Source organism: Vitis riparia, chromosome 19 (genome assembly GCF_004353265.1).
Source record: "Vitis riparia cultivar Riparia Gloire de Montpellier isolate 1030 chromosome 19, EGFV_Vit.rip_1.0, whole genome shotgun sequence".
Taxonomy (NCBI): domain Eukaryota; kingdom Viridiplantae; phylum Streptophyta; class Magnoliopsida; order Vitales; family Vitaceae; genus Vitis; species Vitis riparia.
In genome coordinates, this window is record NC_048449.1 from 5,610,363 (window position 1) to 5,619,801 (window position 9,439).

Here is a 9,439-nt window from a genome sequence, read left to right on the forward strand (position 1 = left end):
AAATTTTAGAAAAACATTTGAAGTTTTTTTTAGAGAAGTATTTGGGAGATGTTTTTTTATTTTTTTAAAAAATACTTTTAAAATTTTCATAATTTCTAAAATATCATTTTCCTGCTATCCTTCGTTTCCTTTCACTCTCTACTTTCTTCTATCTCTCCTTTTCCTCTTTCACTTTCCTTTCATAAAAATATATATATATTTTTAATAATATAAATGTTTATATTTTTTTATATAAATAAAAGTTTTTGGTTTATTTATAATATTTTGTTTTTGTAATACATATACTTTTTAATAATTTATTATTATTTAAAATGTTTTTGCACTATATTATCAAAAATACTATTACAATCACTTTTTCATAAAAAAAAACTGTAAAAGAAAACATCTCTTAGAAATAGTGTCAAATGGGGTATCACTTTGACTGCTTAATTATATAATAATTATTTGATATTCAAAAAATGATTCCCATTTATTAAATGAAAAATTTTGTCCATATCAACATCTATCATCCAATAATATAGTAAAAATAAATGGTCATATCACCAATATTTTTTAAATTAAAATACTTAAAACATATATAAAATTCTATTTTAAAATTTTTAAGACAACTTGTAGACCCCTTTTGTGGGGGACCCGGGAGAGAGTTTTTTTTTTTTACTTATTTGCATTTCTTTTTTAAATAAGTAGGGGGACCCCTTTTTCTGCTGGAGGGAAGCCGGATTGGACGGGCACCAAAAGAGCAAGGAGGCCATGCTGCTGATGGAGGAGGCCATGCTGCTGATGGAGGAGGCCATGCTGCTGATGGGTGAACAGCAGAGCTAGTGATGGCTTGTCAAAGAAGAGAGAAACAAGAAAAAAGAAAAGGAGTTTTAGCGGGGGGAGCCGGAGGTCGGGTGAAGAGCTGGTGCGAGAACATGGGGGCGCGGCAGATTACGAGAGACAGAGAGGTGCCAGAGGAGCAAGGGATGAAAGCAGAGGAGCTTTTAAAATCTGGCTGGTAGAGGAGGCAGAGAGGGCGGTAAGATAAGTGGGCTTCATTGGAGAGGAGTTTCACAGGTATGGAGTATCGTTTTTTTTTTTTTAGGGTTTTCCTCATTATCATTGTTCCTCATCATCTTTTCTTACTACTTAAGCATTGTTAGTTTGTCTAGTTGTAAATTGAGTTTTGCTAAATTTGAGTTTGTTTTTATGCATGCTCTGTTTTGGTTCTTTTCTACCCTCTTTGATTTCTCCTGTCAATAACTGATGTATGGATTGTTTTTGAGCTGGATGTTTGATTAATCATGCCACTGCTCTCTACTTGTCTCACCTGTTTAGACCCATTAAGTGTAGCATGAGATGGAGTCTTGATTAACGGACTTTGAGTGTGCTCTGTTTCTTGAGCCTTCCCCTTTTGCTTTTGAAAAATACCAACCATTATTATGTAAACTACCTGGAAGTCCCGGGACTATGGTAGTATAGGATGGAAGTTTGAGGCATCATTTAGGTTGCGGAGCCTTCTAGATTTTCGCCAGCACCAGTCAGCATGTTCATTGCTGACACACAAGCTGATAAGCTTCATGGAAATGATGTCCTCGGGAGGGAGGTCCGACGAGGAGGATGAGAGGCAAGCTTCACTTTTATTCTTCCATAAGTGGCAGCCCACTGTGACATGTAAAAGATTAAAAAAAAAGTGAAAAGTGGCAATTCTAAGGTGACCTGGGAATCACCATAAGTGGCATAAACATGTGACCAAATTTGATTCCTACAAATTCTTTTTTTTTTTTAAAAAAAAAAAACAATCCTTGAAGTCCCGGTTTTTTTAGATAATTTCATGTCAAGTCCAAATTTCAAATGACTACTAAAAATTTGATTTCCGAAACTCCGTTTTTTTTAAAAAAGAAAAGAAAAAAATTATTTCTTCAAGATTCAATTCTCAACATTATTTTCTAAAATCATAATTTTAAATTTAACTTTCCAAGGTTCAAACTTTTAAATTCAATTTTTCAAAATCTCGACTTCCGAATTTAATTTCTCATTTAAAAAAATTCTCATATTCACGTCCATTTCTTTAATTATTTATTTTTCATTATCATTATTCTATTAATTTATTCATTTATTTATTTTAAAATTTCATCCTTAGACAATTTATCAAAATCCCGACTCCCGAATTTAATTTCCCGTTTCAGAATTTCTAATGTTCACTAATCATTTATTTTCGTTATTATCATTCCGTTTATTTATTCATTTTAAAATTCTATCTTTAAACAATTTTCGAAACTCTTATCTCCAAACTTAATTTCCTATTTTCAAAATTCTAATTTTCACATTTATTTATTTAACCATCATTTTGTTACTATTATTATTTATTTATTTATTTATTTATCTATTTCTAAAATTCCATCCTTAAATAAATTTTTCAAAATTCCGATTTCGGATATTAAGTTCCGGGCTTCAAAAATTCCACTATTCATTTTTTATTCGTTTAAATATTATTTTCGTTAATTAGCATTATTATTCCATATTTATTTATTTATCCAATCATTATTATTTTCGTTATTTTACTTATTTATTTACTTGGTTGTTCGTTCATTTAAAATTTCATTCCTAAGTAATTCATCAAATTTCCAATCCCTAAGTCCAATTCCCAATTTCCGAAACCCCTAACTTCCGCAATTATTTATCCAACCATTATTAATTCGTCATCATTATTTCATTCATTTATTTATTCACTTATTCATTTATTTAAAATTCCGTCTTTAAATAGTTCCTCAAAATTCCAATTTCGAAATTTAGTTCTCTAAAATTCCAATTCTCTAATTTCCAAACTTAATTTTCAGTTTCCCATGCTCCAATTCTCGTATTTATCCCGTTACTTATTATTATCATTATCACTATTATTTTATTCATTATTTCTAAAAATTCTGCCTTCGAATGATTTACAAGATTTCCAATTTTTTATAATTCAATTTCCATAGTTTCTGCTTCTCAAATGACTTTCAATTCTGATTTCTTTTAAATTTTAATTTCCAAGGTCCCAATTTTCGTAATTGATTTTTTTTTTAAAAATCCCAAACTCTCAAATCATTTTCAAAATTCCAATCTCTTTCAAATTTAATTTCTAAAATTCTCATTCTTACACTTAATTTCTAAAAGTCTGATCTTCAAATAAACTCTAAAACTCCAATTTTCAAGTAATCTTCGAGATTCCAATTTTTCAAATAAATTTCAAAAATCCAATTTTCTCTCAAATAGTTTTAATTCCACTCTGGTTTTCAAACAATCTTCTGCTCCTCTTGATTTTAATAAGCATGAACGAATTTTTCGTAATTCCGAATAATGGAGTTTATGGAATTAATTCATGCAAAAATAAATGGGTTTTGGTGAGGGCCCGACATATATGATTTTATGATCGATTAATTGATTGACTAATTTAACTGCCATGCATGATTGATCTTATTCTGCTTTATGACACGCATGCTATTATTCCTTAAATGTGCACTAACCCTTTCTCTTGATAGCGCACTGTGGCTCGTTACCCAGGTACGCACCTACTTTCACTCTGGTAATTGTCTAAGCATATTTTGATTCTCACGTGTGCATGATTTATTCTGGGTACTCATTGTTTTCCTCATCAATTGCCATGATTGCTTCATTTTATTAGTAGAGACCCGACTTTAGGGGCTTAAAAGGGTGCTACGGTTTTTACCGTACCTTCCCGATGAGTAACCTGACCCCCGAACCCGATCCGGTTTTTCGCAGACCGTCTTTTCCAAAATAAGGAGTCACTCTTAGGGTTTTCTTTCTTATTTTGTTTACCCTTTTAAAAATAAAACAAAAATAAGTGGCGACTCCAAGTCATTTTCTTAATCAATTAAAATCAATTTTTCAAATAAAAATCGAGCTTGCCATCGAGTGGGAAACGCATGAGCCGAAATGCGGGGTCCACAAAATGGTGACTCCACTGGGGATCTTTTAGAGGGTCAAGCTTGAATTTAGGATGAAGCAAATGTGGCATTTGATGAGTCGATCGGTGGATACCTATTTCTTGATTGCACATTGAGAGTTCCCGATATCATTGGATGCATGCTTAGGAGTTTGTTTTTACTTGGGACATTGACATGTTGATTATGATGCTTGTTTATCTTGATTGAGGATCCCGATTGTGGTGACGTTTCCCGTGCTTCATTGTTATTATTTGTTCGAGACATTGATATGCTGTTTATGTTGACTGATCATCTTACCTTGCTTAGCATAGTGACCCTGTTTTTGCCATGTTTTGTTATGATCACTTCACATGTATAGACTCACCATTGTATATCATTTGATTCGACATGATTGATTCTCTCGGCTATATATTATCTTGTTTATCATAGAACATGCTATCATTTGTCAGATATTCTTCTTGATTAGCTTATGTGTAGATTTGGATGATATATACCTATTTTGCATGACTGTCTGTTGCATGACTTCTCTTGTTCCGTGTGATTGCATGAGTTGCCTGTCTATGTGGGACACACACTTATCCCCTTATTTCCAGGTCCCTAGTCTCGGTCGACATTGTTTTCCTTGCTCTTGTATTTGATATGAGACTTGTTGCCTTGTTTGTTCTTCGACCAAGCTAGAGATTAGGAGTAGGGTCTAGTGACGGGCTATATTGATGTACGGGAGCATTCTGGAAGAGATCGACATATCGATGCTGATTGGAGTTCGATCATTGAAGACCTGTATAGCCCGGAGCTAGGTTTCATGGATATTTGTGCGACCAGTGTGTTTCACATTCTGCCTTAGCTTCATAGGGTTTCGGATGCACCCACACCATTCACTGTGCACTCTAGTTGACTTTTGAGCGTTGAGAGTTTGAGAGGTTTCACCATAGGAAACCCCTTGGGATACGAGGTAGTGCATGTGTGGAAGTGATGACCACCTTGCATGGAAGCGCCCCGTCTCTTCGGAGGCGTGCAGAGGGTTGCGTATCGCCGGAGGGTACGATCGCTTCTGCTAAGGATCTTTTAAAGTCCACCCATCTTATTTTAGGGCCACCTTGACCTTGTAGGTTGAGCCATAGATCCTTCGATTAGGACTTCCTCCCTACACGTGGGTGCATCTGAGGGCCTTCAGAGCCTCTTTAGTTACAGTTCGGATCCAGTATTCCCTCTTTTTAGTCTCCATTTGAGAGTGCTCGAAGATAGGTATGAGTTTGAGTATCGGTTGGATCACCTTTCGTCTTGTCACTTTAGTTTGTTCTTGTCACTCGATGAGTTTAGCATATTTTCTCTTCAGGGCTTTCATCTTCCTTTTCTTGGCTCGACACATCCATTCACTTTGTTTTCACTCACTCGATGCTTTGGGATATGTTCATCGGTCATCTTTTTACACTGTACACCTATCATGGGCTTAGTACCTCATGCTTTGTTTGATCCTTAGTTCGATTTTCGACTCGATGCTCATATTTTCATTACGGAAAGGTGAAAGACACGTTTTCATATTCACACTTTTTTCGAGAGAGTTGCCTTGATCACCTTATTATTTTTCTCTTATGGAGCTCGAGTTGAAGGTTGATTCAAGGATATGTGGTTACAGATGGAGTATTGATCTCGTGATAGCGTATTTTTCACACCTCTTTTATCTTGGATTATTGATAGGAATTCTCTGGTCACATTTGTAGCCATCTCACAGTGGACACCTTTATGACTCAAGAGTTCTCGTCATACATCCAGATTTTGGATTGCCATCACAGGACCGTATTTCATATGATGTATTGTACTTTTGATTTGAGATTTTCACTTATACATCATGATCACTTTGGCCTGACCTATCATAGAGGATATTGAGCCTTTTGACCTAGGATCAGGAGATCGACCTAGGGAGTTCGAGATTGTGACCCATTTCATCTTTCATTCAGAGCAGTACCATATCCATATTCGTACTTTGGCTCTGTGGACTTGATGACCTATCCATTTTGAGCCTGACATGACACCACCCCTTGGTACCATTACACGACTTTACTACCCTTGTTCGCCTTATCATGCTACAGTACCATTGCCTTTCCTTTCCATTATTTCCTTGATTTGACTAGGTAGAATCCGAGATGGCTATACCCGAGGTGAGCTTTACACGATGATAGATGGATCATGATGAGAGAGTGGTTTGACTGTTTGGCGATATTGTTGAGATAGAGGGGTTATCATGGAGCATCCAGATTTGAGTCATTGCACATGACTTCAGAGAGTCGGGATGATTAGAGATGGTGATTTTATGAAATGATGGTGAGTGGCTTATGATGATGGAGTGAGTTGATTTTCAGAGTACATTGATGGTTGTCATAGAGCATCAGTGGGAGCTTTCGCACGATTTCAGAGGAGTCGCCATGACTATGTTAGATGGATGTCAGTCTTTAGTATCGGCCATGTGAGATCTCGAAAGCACGATGTTCGAGGTTTTGGTCAAAGGATGGGTGGCCATCATTTCATGAGTCTATTTACTTTATCACCCTCACATATAGAGTTACCCGTTGCTAGCCCTTTGAGCCTCACATGAGCACATAACCTTTTCTTTCATCACCTCATTTACCTATTACACCGGGTTGGGGACCCTGTAGTGCTTGCATGCTATGTTCGGATGCGTCATGAGTTCCAGACCTGACATATTTGTTCGAGCCTCATTCTTCACTCTTCACTGTGATATTTTCCACTTAGACATCATTTCATCACTATTTTTCTTATATCACATATCACCACTTGTGATATTCGTTCTCTGTCTTTTCTTTCATTATTGCTTACTCGACATTATCTGTGTTTCACCTTGAGTGGTGGTTTTCACACGTCACTGCATGGAGGATTGTCATGTTCCTCCCCCGTTCGCCCTATGGGCAGTGGTTCAGAGATGTTATTTTGAGAGGTAGTCTTGTTAGTGAGGATTCATGTTACATTCGTATGTGGAGAGGGTTTGATCATTTGGGTATGTATTTTCATGGGAGTTCATTCATTATTGATCAGAGTAAGCGCAAAAAAAAAAAAAAAAAAAAAAAAAAAAAAAAAAAAAAACCAAGGAAAAAAAAAAAAGAGGCGCATTCTTCATTTTATCATTCACCATTGGGCATGTGTATGAACGTGCTAGTTTGCTTCATTGAGTTCATGTGTTAGAAAGAGTTCGTATGAGAGCTTCTTTCTGGGATTCATCTTGATGTATATTTTGGGTGAGAGTATGAATCATCCATTCGATTTTTGTGAGAGAGGCGAGCGACCTTTTCTTTAGTATCTCTAGATCCTTGCTCTATCCATCATTCCATCTATTTCAGATATGACTATTTTCCATGCTTTGATGCGAGTTGACCATCACTCACTTTTCTATCTCTTCGTCTTCTTCTATCTTTATTTTATTCCTCCATTCCACTCTACCTCATCTGATTTCTTTCTTTTCTCATCCTGCTTGATGTTTGACTTGGGTTCAGCATCCACACATCATACTTGTTCATTCGCTGTGACCATTCATTTATCATCACTTTTCGTGTGGGGACCCCTAGGTCCGGGACTCAAGACGTTTTCTACGCATTGCATCTCATGCATGAGGGGTATGGGGATTATATCATTGGGATCTTTGAGCCTAGTTTCCTTTCATTTCTTTCACCCTATTATCTTGGCCTACGTTAGGTCCCGTGTCTGAAGACCACCCTGAGGCCATTACTTCACATTGTGTTTGATAGCTCACATGTGGGCAATACTCGAGATTAGTCGGAGATTTCCTTGGAGCATGATGGATGAGGAGTCGAGATGATGATTTACACTGGGGCATACCCCTCTTATCAGTGACGGATTTTCGGAGGCGCCGTTATCTACACTGGGGCATACCCCCCTCATCGATGACGTTTTTCTTTCGGGATGATGCTTTACACTGAGGCATAGTCAGTTCGTTTCTTCGCATGGATTATGATGGATTAGGAGTTGTGGGATGACCCTACACTGGGGTATAGCCCTTTCAGAGAGCACTTTTATTGGAGATACAGTCACTCTACTCGATATTCTGCATTGGGACACATTCTACTCATTGATGGTTGATTTTTGAGATGACGTTTTATTTGAGACGTAGCCCTCTCATTGGTGATGGACTTTGATTTTCATTGGAGCATAGTCACTTCAGGTGGTTTATACCGGGGCATAGCCAGTTCATTCGTACTCATAGAGCTCGGGGATTGTGATTCATATGGATTATGTTGAGATGTTTCCATTTTTGGCGTCAGGAGTGGAGATCGATTGATTTATTGATATGCACTATGCGTGGTCCTTTTCAGCAGTTGTTGACTTGGATGCATTGATTTACACTGGGGCATAGCCGGGATGGAGAGCATTTTTTTGGAGCATAGCCACCTTATTTGGATCCGTTACACTAGGGCATGTCCATCTTTTGGAGGGAGATCAGATTGGTTCTTGACATTGGAGCATCTGACAAGTGATATGGAGATCATTGGATTATTTCATGTTGTCCTCATTGCATACTGGAGCATAGCCACCTAGTTGGATGTTTCGACACCGAGATTTGACTTTCTATTTGTGATTGCCGCTTTCGATGGGTTATGGAGTTATCGACACCTCGGGTTTAGTCTTCTCGGCATACTTGGATGATCTCGGATATCTCCCTACCTTTCATTTCATACTCAGACATTTCACCCTGGATACTTTCATGCCTCCTATCATATCAGAGCCTGATCATCACCTTATTTTATCCTACACATCCCACCGTGACACCTGACCTCACCCTTATCTCGATTAGGAGGAGACGTGGATCAGTCCTTGGTCACTTTGGTTGTGTTTTCATACATCTTTCGGACTTTAGGTTCAACATCTTCCATGATGGCAGGGCCTGACAGATTGCTGATTTATTAGTGACGATGTTTTCACTTTGACAGTTGGCATGTTGAGTATTGTTTTGCTTGTTCTTTGTATTTCGAGCACTAGTCATCACTGTTTTATCCATTAGTTATTTTTTGTTTTGTCAGCATGGTATCACGATACATGGTCTTGTTTGGCATTACCTATTTGAGATTGGACATTTTCATTGCATGATGGATGAGCATATTTCAGAGCATACTGGTTTTGAGGCATTGTGTATCCTGGTTTGTTCACCGTCACATACTGAGGCATATCCCCCTTCCCTAGGAACATCAGACCTTCCACATGTTTCATTCACTTTTTGATCTAGTTGTTGACTCCCTTGAGTTACATACTGGGGCATACCTTCCTTCCCTAGGATCATCGGACCTCTCATGGGCTTCGTTATCTTTTGACCTAGTTGTCAATCCTCATGAGTTGTCATGCTGGGGCATATTCCCTCTAGCCGAGTTTGCTTGCATCATTATCTGAGTCATCCTTTGGTTTTGGGTCACTTGATCAGGTCAGTCATTTCTTTGTCATGTCAGTTCAGTTTCTGGGACCGCACCTATATCGATCGGTCATTATCGTGT